General features: G+C 32.2%; 2 pseudogenes across 1 annotated transcript; both read left to right on the top strand.

The window, feature by feature from the left end:
- The first annotated feature begins 6,408 nt into the window (after positions 1 to 6,408).
- LOC110409249 (NAC domain-containing protein 82 pseudogene) lies at positions 6,409 to 8,233 on the top strand (annotated as a pseudogene). Its single transcript, XR_016350758.1, has 2 exons — positions 6,409 to 6,507; positions 6,750 to 8,233. The product of XR_016350758.1 is annotated as an NAC domain-containing protein 82 pseudogene (transcript).
- A 2,368-nt stretch (positions 8,234 to 10,601) lies between these two features.
- Positions 10,602 to 11,916, top strand: part of LOC110429094 (squalene monooxygenase SE1-like) — a 3,193-nt pseudogene continuing 1,878 nt past the window's right edge.

The raw sequence follows: 11,916 nt of genomic DNA, 5'->3' as shown, positions 1-11,916 counted from the left end.
AATAAGCTAGGAAGGTGAAACAATTATGCTGCAAAAAATAGCTAAGAAGAAGATCTCTTAACTATATATCTGAGTCATAAAACTAAACTTTTCGAAACATCTCAAAATGAAAGTAACTTATGAATCCTACTATCCATTCTTGGTTACTTTCACTATTATCCATGTGAATTAGTTATTCTGTGCAAAGTAACTGCTATACTTATATTAGTTGTTTCATATAAAGTAGTGTTGCATTTATTCTAGTTATTTTTCCTGAAGTAACACTTCACTTGTTTTAATTATTCTGCGTGAAGTAGTGTCTCACTCATTTTGGTTGTTCTCTGTACAATATCATGTTGTAAAATAATTTTTTAGAGAAATATTAACCAAAATCAAGTATTTACATTTTGCCCTCTACATAAGAGTTTCTTTACTTAAAAATAATTCTTATGCATTAATTTAAGAAAAAGTTTTACTTTGTATTATAATGTATTGTACTGTAACACTTTGGATAATAACACCTCTTAAATTGTAAAACTTTAAGCAGTAATGTTTCAGGTAGTAATATGTTATTGTATTATGTAATATTTAATTACTTATATAATAATATATTTTTTATAAAATAAGATTATCAAAATACAAATTGTAAAAGAAAAGTTAATATTTTTTATAAAAGCTTGATTTTATGTGGCTTATAAATATGAAGTTACTATGAACAATTTTCTTCATTCAGATTCCAAAGTAAAACAAAATTCAAAACAAAAAGTTTGTTGTTTTGTAAATTTTTTTGAGCAAGTTTGTTTTTTTTATATATAATTTTTTATTTTTTTTCTTTTTTTATTATTTTTTGAAACAATTGAATTTTGTTTTCTTATTGCCTCCTGCATTAAAAAAAATTTTAATTGAAATGTGAGAGAAATTTTTTTTTTTCATGCATGAGTTTTTGATTGAAAGATTTTTTTTTTTTATGTATGAATGTATACATATGTTCAAGGAGACAAATAAATTGTTTTATTTTATATATGATTATTAGACAAGCAAAGCTAGGTATATTATCCAGTTATTAGATATATTTAAGATCCCTATGAAATTTGATTGTTATAATAAGATTTTAGATCATGGAATATATAAATCTTAATTCTATTGAGCAGTTTAAAAAAAAATTAATTATATTTGTCTCATGAATATCCTAAACAAAAGTAATCTCCATCAATTGAAACCTTTAAGATGTCACAGAGAATGGAAAGATGAGGGGGTTTAGCTAGGCAAGCTAGAGTGAAAACTCAAAAGTTGGCCTACAAAAATTAGAGTTGCAGAGGACATTTAAGAATATCTCTTATTTTGTTTGTTCGCCGAACAAGCTGTGATGATTATTTTTATTTAATTGATGCTTTTGAAGCTTGGGTTCTCTTTTTTTGAAAATATACAGTTGGGCTTTGGGAGTCTTGAAGCTCTGTTTTAGAGCAAATCCAAAACAAATTACAAATACTGGAAAGTGTACAAGAGGACTTTGGAAATAGTGCTTTTGTTTTGGGCTTGAGAAACGGCTTAGCCTTTTTTTTCTTCGTTTTAGTTGACTTTTGATCTGAAGCTTGTGGCTTGTGTGGCACTTTTTATAATTTTGTTTTTAAACTTTCTTTTGGACCTCGTGGCATGCCGCGAGTTATTTTTTTTTTATGCCGCGAGTTATTTTTATTGGAGCTCGCGGCATATATCGCGAGTTTTTTTTTTTTCTGAGCTCGCGGCAAATATGTCATGAGTTTTTTTTTTGGTCATTATAATTTTTTAATTATATTATTATTATATTATTTTTATTTGAAGTTATAGATTTTTTTAAGTTTTACTTATTTATTATATATATTTTATATTATAGATATATAAATATTTTATTATATATATATAATAATAATATCGATATTTATAATTTGATAAGTTTTGTTGTTTTACTTTGTTATTGTTGTACTTTTTTATGCTTAATAAATAAGTAAATAAAAAAATTATTACATATGTATACTTATCTCTTTTTTCATGATTTAGGTTTTTTTTTCATCTTCTTCTATGCCTAAGATGTATTTCTTTTTAAAGATTTATTATAGTGAGCTTAGAAGAGCTACAACAAAGAAAAAAATCATTGCACATAAAAGGAAAAGTAATGATTTCGAAGCAATTCCTCCTAAAATAATTAGAGTAGGAAACAATGCTAAAATTTCTCTTGTCTCTGAAAATTGAAAAGATGAAATTATTAGAGAAAGAAGAGAAGATCGTTTTTGGGAGGAAGTTCGTGCTAGGCAAGTTGACGAATATTCCTCTGAGCTTGTTGGATATGATTAGAATTATCTATGCTCAAAAGTACCTTTTCATAAAAAAGGTGGTATTTCAGGATTATCCATTCTAAAGTTCAAGTTTGAGTGTAGTAAGTTTCCACCTTTTATTACTAAATTAGGTTCTAATTTTCAATCTGTTTATAACTGGGATGAGTAGGTAAATAAGCTGTTGAAAAATCCTATTTATGTTAAATTTTTCTCATCTATTGGAATACTTGATGCATGTGTCACTTTTAAGCTTAATATTTGTAGAGAGAAAGAATGGATATATGGCATGCTATTCTTGTAAAGTAAAGCACTTTTTCTTATACTATGATTACAATATTAAGGGAATTTACTTTCAATTTGAAAGATGTGTATATTTTCTTAGAACTTCCTTATATGAGGAAGTATGATTTTCACTCTATCAAGCTTTTTGAAGAAAAGGTGTGTATTCGAAATTTTTTCTTTCTTCTACTTAAGAGTTTGAGTAAAACTTCAAAAGTTACACAATTCTCCAATTGGATAAGAGTATTTTATAAAAAGTTCAATGCTAAGGGAATTGAGATTGGCCCTCTTGAGTACTCAAACCATAAACATGAGCTAGTGGCTTTAATAATCTTTTCGTTGACACGACACATACTCCCAAGGTATCCAGATGATGGCATCTCTTCAATAGTTATTCCATTGGCAATAAAAATTGTTAAGGGAATACATTTTCCTCATGCTCTACTCTATTCAGGATCTCTATATAAAAAACTAGACTTATACCAACTCAAAACTGTCGAGCTAACTGGACGTTACAAAGTTTTGACTTATGCGGATGCTTCTTTCATTCAAATGTGCCTATGGGAATGGGAAAGGTTTGGCACTCGCTCTCCCGTGCCTAATGCATATTTTTTTGCATCTTTTTCTGTAAATAACCCTTTATCTAGGAACAACTATAGAGCTTAGGCATGGCATGATCGACTCTTAAGAGGTAACGTTCTTAAAGTGAGGAATGTGACAAAAAGAATTCACTCCCAAACCTTATGTGTAGCCCATAAATGAATTTGATGATCATGGAATTTATTATGATCGTCACCCTTTACAGTCTAGAAGAATGAGTTCTCAAGATATTAACTTTTTGTATGGGTTCACAATTCTCAATTGCCATTTACGATTGAAAGTTCCAGTTCAAGTGGAGATAGAAATTTTTTTTCTATCAAAGTCTATTTTCCTTACAAAGTTGCACGCTAATTAGGGTTAGACCAACCAGCTTCACCTGACTCTTCTACATCTATCAGTTTTTCTTCTTGCGTTTCTTCATTTTTCATGACAAGACTTCAACTCTATTTAAATAAACTTAAAAGTTGTACTGTCCCAACTTTTGATAGAGTTGGTATCCATACTGCTTGATGGTTTGCTTATTGGAGGGAATGTATTGAAGAATGGGGATCCTTTATTGTACTTTTGATTAATCCCAGAGCCTGTCTCTACACTCTTTTTATAAGTAACACAGATGTATCCTTACACTTGATTTCTGTCAAAAAGAAAAAAAATGTAAATGAAGAATAAGATGATGCTCTTCACGCTTTTACTCAGCAAACAAAAAATGTGCATCGAAAAGTAAGTTCATTCTTTACTTCTTCTTTTACTTCATTTTTTTTTCTTAAATTCATTTCCTCATTATTTTTTTTTTTGTAGAGAGAAACAACTACTAGGGTAAAACTTAACTCGATCGAAAAAGAAGAGACTTTTAAAGCTAAAATTGAAAAAGAATAATGTGACTCTAAACGTAATGATGAAACAGATGATGAGTCTATTGGTGTTGTTGAAGCTAAATTTGAAGGTGTTGTTACTTCTTTTATAATGCCAAAAGTATTGATTTTGATGCTTTGTTCTCCTTTGATGATTCTATTGATTTGGATGCTCTGTTTTTCTCTTACATTCAAAGTTCCAATATAAATAAGGTAGGAACAATATTAAAAATGTTTCTTTCAGTTGATATTGTTTTATTTTTGTTTTCGAAACTAAGATTATTCTTGCTCCATAGGCTACTTAGGACGAGGTTGTTCCTCAAGTTGTTCAAGATGAGACTGTTCTTGACAATGAAGCTATTCCTGTTGTTGAGGATGTTCCAGATGTTGGAATTGATATTCCTCACAATGAAGCTATTCTTGCTGTTAAGGTTGTTCTTGATGTTGGAGTTGTTACTAATGATGCTAGAGGTACTCCGATTAATTCTTGTGCTTCTTCCTCTCCAGTGTTAGCATACAAAGATGTTAATAGTGCTTTTAATATTCAAGTAGCATGTACTAAACAGAGTGATAAAAAAGTCAACTTTCGTGATTTTTAAATTTTTTCAAATTACATGAAATATTTAGAGCAAATTTTTAATATAGAAAGAGAATTTTAACTTTCAAAGCAAATATACATGGCAAGTATAGCTACGAAAACCCGGGAGGAAGTGGGACATGCTTGCGTTGTATCAACTATCATTTTCCCCATGCTCAAGTCTGAAGGGGTTAGACAAATGTTTTTTCCTGCACTAGTACCACCTTATTACAAAGAATGTCCTGTTAACAAAAACAGGAAACACAAGGAAAAGAAAATGAAACTACTAGCAAAAATTAATGGCAATAGTGCACCTGAAAGTAACATAAGTGACATGGCTTCTAGAGGAACAATGCGTGCAACTGTGGGATTGAACTGAGAGTTCCAGGTCCAGGCTAAGAAGGTGATGAGAATAACATATCGATTCTCCTGAGTTCTCTTCCCACCTCAATCATTGTTAGCCCATCTGCTGCTTTAGTGGACATGCATCTGAGGACAAGTCTTGCAAAATCCAACAATTTTTGCTGCTCGATTCCTATTCTACCATCACTGACACCCTGTAACTCACTGTAGTGCAAACACTACTCCATTCTTTGCCTTGGTATTGTAATTGGTTCCCATTGTCTCTCGAAGCTGACCAAAAGTAGGAACATCAAGGTTTACAAGAACCTTAGAGCTAACATCATGTACGTACTCTTATTCATAATAAAAAACAATAAACTATTTAAATTTTAAGTGTCCTTTCTGGCTCAACGTTTAGAGCAGCTTGCATATTTTAGAAAACAAACTTTCGAAATTAGCTTTCAAGGACTAAAAAATATTTTTTTAAGTTGAAACTTTTATTAAAAATGTTGTAATCTTAATTTTTAAAATATTATACCTTAATTTTATTTAAAATCTAAACTAATTTTTTTTATCATGATAGATATATACACCTCTCATTTGAATATTTTTCATATCAACCTTTTTACAAATATATCTTTTTAATGATTTAATTTTTTTTCTCTTTTTAGTGCCTCTTTAGACTAATTATTATGTAGTTTTTTGTTATATTATGTGCCAGCTTGCACTTGTTAATGATAATATTTGATCCTACGTCAATTTATTTGTACATAATTATAAATCATATCCCGTAATTAATAAATGTTAAATGTCAAAATTCTTAGTTACGTTTCAAAAATAAACATATTTTGTAGAATCAATACTTTCTTCAAATTAATATCTCTTTAAAATTATAATTTATTAATGTTTTGTGAGTTGTGATGACTACTTTGAATCTCCCAAGTGTTCTCTTGGTTTTTGTACTTCATACATTTTCCTGAGGCTATTGTTTTTGTAATCATTTTTGTTCTTCAAAACTTTCATATAAGATAATACAAAGAAAAGTTAAGAAATTTATGGATTTTCTCCATAGTTCTATCAATTGGTTAGTTTAGTCATATATTATAGTAATGAAATTAATGGCATAAATTGCAAATATATAACCACTTTTATCTACTGTCATGTAGTCTAACCATTTAAATAAAAGAATATGAAGTTTAAAATTAATTTTTTTTACTATTTTTTTTTTTTAAAAAGCAAGCTAGAAAGAATCCAAATGTTAAAGTTGAGCCAAAAATTTAAAAATGGAATCAAAGGTTTTATTAGTTAAGGGAATTTCCTTTTTGGTAATAAATAGGAGGGTGTTTCAGACCATAAAAAGGAGGTCAGGGGAGGAATTTCCTTCCTCATAAAAAAAAAAAAAGGAAAAATGGCAATTTGGTAGTAAAAGAGTGCCGTTATAAAACGAGCGCACACCTTAGCTTCCTCTATACTTTTCGTTGGTTTAAGCTCTTTGCTCGCTCACTCGGTCTCCCTCGCGCTCTCCCTTTCTCTTTCGCTTCCTTCCTCGCGGCTCCCTTCTCTTCGGGTACGATTCTTTGGTTTCTCTTTCTCTTTTTCTATTTAAGTGTAATTCTTGTATGTTACATATACCAGTTGATCAGAGGTCGTCCATTTGATCAGTGACTCTTTCTCCTTTTTCTTCTTTTGTCTTCTTTGATTTTTGCGATTTAGGGTTTTCAATTGATTTAGGTTTTTGTTTTATTTGAATGAATTGATGTGTTGTTTGTTAATTCTAATGACACGGGACCCTTAATATGTTGAAATCAGGGTTCAACCTGGGCGCCAAATGACTTTTGACCTCAGTTGGGAACAGCCGCCGTCGTTTCTTTGCTGTGATTTTGGGTTTATGAGCCGTGGGAGGCTCTGTTATTGTTCTCAAAAGATCTCTTTTAGGCATTGGACTTGGCCCGTTTTTACGCGTCCAGTGTTATTTGATCCTTTTTCTTTTTTTTTTTGGATTATTTGTTTTGGTTCTGCTGCTTTAGTCAAGCAGAATCACAACTTCCATATTCACCTGCTCGTGAAGTTAACTTGTTTATTATTGGACTTTGAGACTTCAAATTTTTGATGGGTAAAAACTTGTTGGCTCCGGGGTTTCGATTTCACCCCACTGATGTTGAACTTGTTAAATATTATTTGGAGAGGAAGGTATGGGTAAGAAGCTTGCTTTCGAAGCAATTGCTGAGCTCGATATATACAAATAGCACCCTGGGATCTACCGGATTTCTCTTGTTTAAAGACAGGGATCTGAAATGGTTCTTTCTTTTGTCCATTGAGAAGAAATATGCCCGAGGGGCTAGATTTAATCGGGCTACATGTATGGTTACTGGAAAACCACTGGAAAGGATAGAACTGTTACATACAATGATGCAGTTGTGGGATGATAAAAATCTAGTTTTTCACCAAGGTAAAGCTCCACGTGGGTGCAGAACAGATTGGGTAATGCATGAATATAGACTTGAAGAAAAAGAATTGGCTGACAGAGGGGTTGTTCAGGATACATATGCGCTTTGTGCTGTTTTCAAGAAGGATGGTATGGGCCCAAGAAATGGTGCCCAATATGGAGCACCATTTAAGGAGGAAAATTGGAGCGATGATGAGGATTTTGATTTGGTTGGCACTGGCTTCTCTTCTGGCATGTCTACACTAGCTGTTGGTGGTGCTAGTAGCTCATGTGTCCCTGAGAGCCTTTGTGCTGGAGCATCTGTTGCATCAAGTGGGTTTGTATTCTCTACCTGCTGCTAGCGTTACCACTGATATTGATAGTAATGTTAACACTGCCCCTACAGTTGTGGATGCTCCTCAAGTTCCAGTGGTTGTTGATAAGGCTGTTCCTGCATTAACAGAGGCTTCTCAACTTGCTGAAGTTCCTCAAGTTCAAGAATCAAATGATAACATTTTATCAATGTTGGAAATCTTCAAAGAAGATGATGCATTCATTATGGATGACAATGGTCAAGTGACTGGTACTGCTGATAATTCTTTCTTCGAGGCTCCTCAAGTTTTTGACGATGATGATATTTTATCCATGTTGGCATTCTTCACAGAAGACAACAATTTGAACAGTGTGTTGTATCCCTTTGAATAAGATACCACAAAATATATACCCTTTACATATAACAACTAGTCTGCATTTTAATGTTCTTGATGAGTTATTGTGTTATTAGGAATAAATTTTCAGTTGTGTTGCTGCTGCTTGGTTTACCATTGTTCTATGTAAGTGTTTAATTTGAGAGTGAAAGTTGTGATGACTACGTTTTAGACTATGTCCCTTATTTGTTTCGCTTTGGTTATTGTCTTATGGTTTTATGATTGCGTTATGAAGTTTTAGTTTAAACGTCCCACCAGTTGTGTGGTGGTCTTTGACTGATATATGCTCATATCATGTTTTGCTTTTGTGAATCCGATACATGTGTGAATCAATACATCATAGTCCCATCTATTAAAGACATTCCAGCATTCAAAATGTGCTTGTTTTATGTAGTTTTGGATAGAGTCATAAGATGGCAAGTACAAGCAACATTAAATTTGTAGAGAGATTTTGCAGGGAATGATTGTTGAAGATAGGAGAAAGATATACTCACAGATCATCGGAGAAGGCAATAGCATTAGCCCATGGATGAAAATGGGATTATAAAATGAAAATGGTCATTTACCATTGTAGTTTTTAATCTGACTGTGGGGTGTCTCTGTTCTGCTGAATAGCTCTCGACTTGCGCTCATCTCAGTAGTTTGTAAGCAAAGACACTGTTACTTCCCAAAAACATTTGCTTATTCCAATTTCTGATTATTGGCCGCAACCTTTCATTACTTAGCTATTTGGGATTGTTTGGGTCCTTTGGCATTGCATCTGACTCCCAAAACTCCTTTCGGTTCCAAAAATCGAACCAAGTGCGATCATTACGTTTTGGGAGGAAAGAATTGAATTGAATACCTATTCTCTTTTTGAAATCTGACAAAATTATCCCTCTATTAAGTTTGATTCTATTTCAAATATTTTTGTAATTCTCCATCAAATGTACGTCATTACATTTTTTGATGTATGGTTATATTATCCAATATAACTATTTTTAACTTGGAAGTAATTTAATTTTTAAAAAAAAATTTAAATATTGTACGTTTGTATAAATTTTGAAAATTATATTTTTTTGTAAGATGTTACTTCAAATTTCAAGTACTGAAAGTGCAAAAATGAAAACTAACTTCATCGTTGCGAATGTGGTAACTTGAATCTTTTTGTCACTTTATTTTAAAAATTTTTTATTTTGACTATTTAATTATTAAAAATTTATAATGCCTAAAGAATCTCTCGTCTATTTGTTTTTTAAGGAAAAAAACAAGTGTCAAAACCTAGAAATCGTTGGCGCCTAATTTATTTATGAAAATTAATAATAATTAATGAAAATAATCAAATATAAATTTGTAGTAAAAAATGATAGATTTTATGAATTATATGGATAATACTTTTATTAATTAGCATTAGTTAATAAAACTTATGCATAATTTGTGATGTCATTTATAATCATGGTACGGATATTTGAGCAAATTTTATATAAAATAGTTATGTGTCACATTGACTATATCTTAATTTACAATCATATCTTAATATATAATCATTTTTTTATTTGAAGAAGAAAAAAAATTTGAACTCATTAAACAATTTCACGATAATGTTCCAAATACATAAAAGGTTAATCACCTTAATCCTTATCCTTTGCTATGAAATTTGGGTTTTATCATTTGTTTTAAACCTCTTCATGCCTTTGCTAGTAATATTTTCATTTGATGCACACAATGAGGTCAGTACTTCAAGAATGTAGGGTATTTTCATGTGATAATGAGGTCAGTAGTTTGCTTAAGAATAGAAACCATGCTTCTAGCTCATCATCATGCTGTGGGCAAAGTCTGAGCAAGAGAATGAGGCTGAAAATTGATTCAGCAGAAGATAAAAAGGCATGAATTGTTTGAGTTTAGGTTATCTAAAGCATTGACTAACTACTTTTGAGTTTAGTAATCCGCAAGTCCATGGCTTTACCACGAAACGATTACTAACTACTACTGTTACCGCCCCCACCAGAGGATTGGACAAAATATTCCTCCTAAATTCTGACTGGTTACTTGACCTACACATAGTATACCGTATACCCACCCTTTTCTTTTCTCAAATTCTTTATTCTATAGTTTGTCTGCAACTTAATGGAGGGAAATGAAGTGTTTTTCCTATTTTCTTGCTTGGTGGCTTCCATGACTGAAACCATGAAAACATTTTTAACATTACGCGACATTTCATAACTTTTGACCACTGCTCGCCTCCTCAAACTTTTACTTGATCAATTCCACTTTTCTCAGAACTATTATTTCAGAGAAAATCTCTGACAAATAAATCATCTTTACAATATTTTTTTTCATAATTTGTTAATGTTTTACATTACTAGCGCTCTACTTCGACTAGTAGCACAACTTCTTCAACAAACGATTAAAATAACAGTAGGATGGACCTAGTAGCTTTTGAGTTCCCAATGTGGCCTTTGCCAGCCTATAAAAGTCTCAAAGCTCAGTTGCTGGAAACATGTAACTCAGACACACACTAAACATAAAAACAATTCAGTTCTCGAGAAGATGGTTTGCCAATATCTACTGGGAGCAATTCTGGCTTCTGTTTTGGGTCTTGTTTTGCTATACAAGAAAATTCAGAAGGAGACATTTTCAATGAGCTCTGATAATGGATTACCCCGTGAGTCAGAGATAGGTAGGAGTGCAGATATAATCATTGTTGGGGCAGGGGTTGCTGGTTCTGCTCTTGCTTACACTCTTGGGAAGGTGACAAGTCTTTGCCTCTCTAACAATCTGTTCCGTTCTCTTTCCTTTCTTTATCTCATATTTGAAGAGTGCCCAAATGTTCTTAAAAGCATTTTTGTTGCTCTTCACTTGAGAATTCTGATGACCATGTTTTCTACTGTATGCTGAAGGATGGACACCAAGTGAAAGTGATTGAGAGAGACTTGACTGAACCTGATAGAATAGTTGGAGAACTTCTGCAGCCTGGAGGTTACCTGAAATTGATGGAGTTGGGGCTTGAGGGTAAGCAAAAAGGGATTATCTTGTACGACTTATGAAATTGCATATATCGTTAAGGAATTTGTTATGCACTCTTATTTTTGTTTATATAAATAGCAAAAGGTATAGCAGTAATCAATCATAGAAATAGGCACTATGATTATAGCAACATGTGATGTGAGCTATATGTATGTGGTTGCAGATTGTGTGAATGAGATTGATGCTCAGCGCGTGTTTGGATATGCTCTGTTTAAGGATGGGAAAAGCACTACACTATCATATCCCTTGCAACATTTCGAATCAGATGTTGCAGGGAGAAGCTTCCATAATGGACGTTTCATTCAAAGACATGGAGACAAAGCCTATCAACCCTATCTCCCAAGATCATCCCTGTCTCCTAAATTAAGCTAGTTAATGTGATTTATACTACCATTCCTTTACTTGTTTTGCATTGTCGATCAACTATTGTCTTACAGTGTGAAACTAGACAAAGGAACTGTCACATCTGCTACTTACTGAGAAGGGAACTGTTAAAGGTTGCAAGCGTGACAAACAGCCAGCATGCAGTCCAAAGAGTCGATAGCCTAAAGCTCCCCTCACAATTGTATGTGATGGATGCTTCTCAAATTTGAGGCGCTCTCTCTGCAATCCAAAGGTTAAAATGATATGTAAATAATTTTATTCAATTATTTGAATAAACTGTTATATATGTCACACTCTTTTTTCTGAAATATAGGATCTTAAATGTGACAGATTTCTTCGAGATATTGTCTTCCATTGTTCCATTCAAGTGTTCCTTCTCCCTAGATTGTACAATATTCTGTAGTGTTTGTATTTATATAGCAAGTATTTCTGCAGGTTGACATCCCTTCTTGTT

This window comes from Theobroma umbraticum, unplaced genomic scaffold, assembly GCF_002168275.2.
Source record: "Theobroma umbraticum cultivar Fairchild unplaced genomic scaffold, ASM216827v3 scaffold_44.0, whole genome shotgun sequence".
NCBI lineage: Eukaryota > Viridiplantae > Streptophyta > Magnoliopsida > Malvales > Malvaceae > Theobroma > Theobroma umbraticum.
The sequence above is the reverse complement of the archived record's forward strand: the minus strand, read 5'-3'. Positions and strand labels throughout refer to the sequence as shown.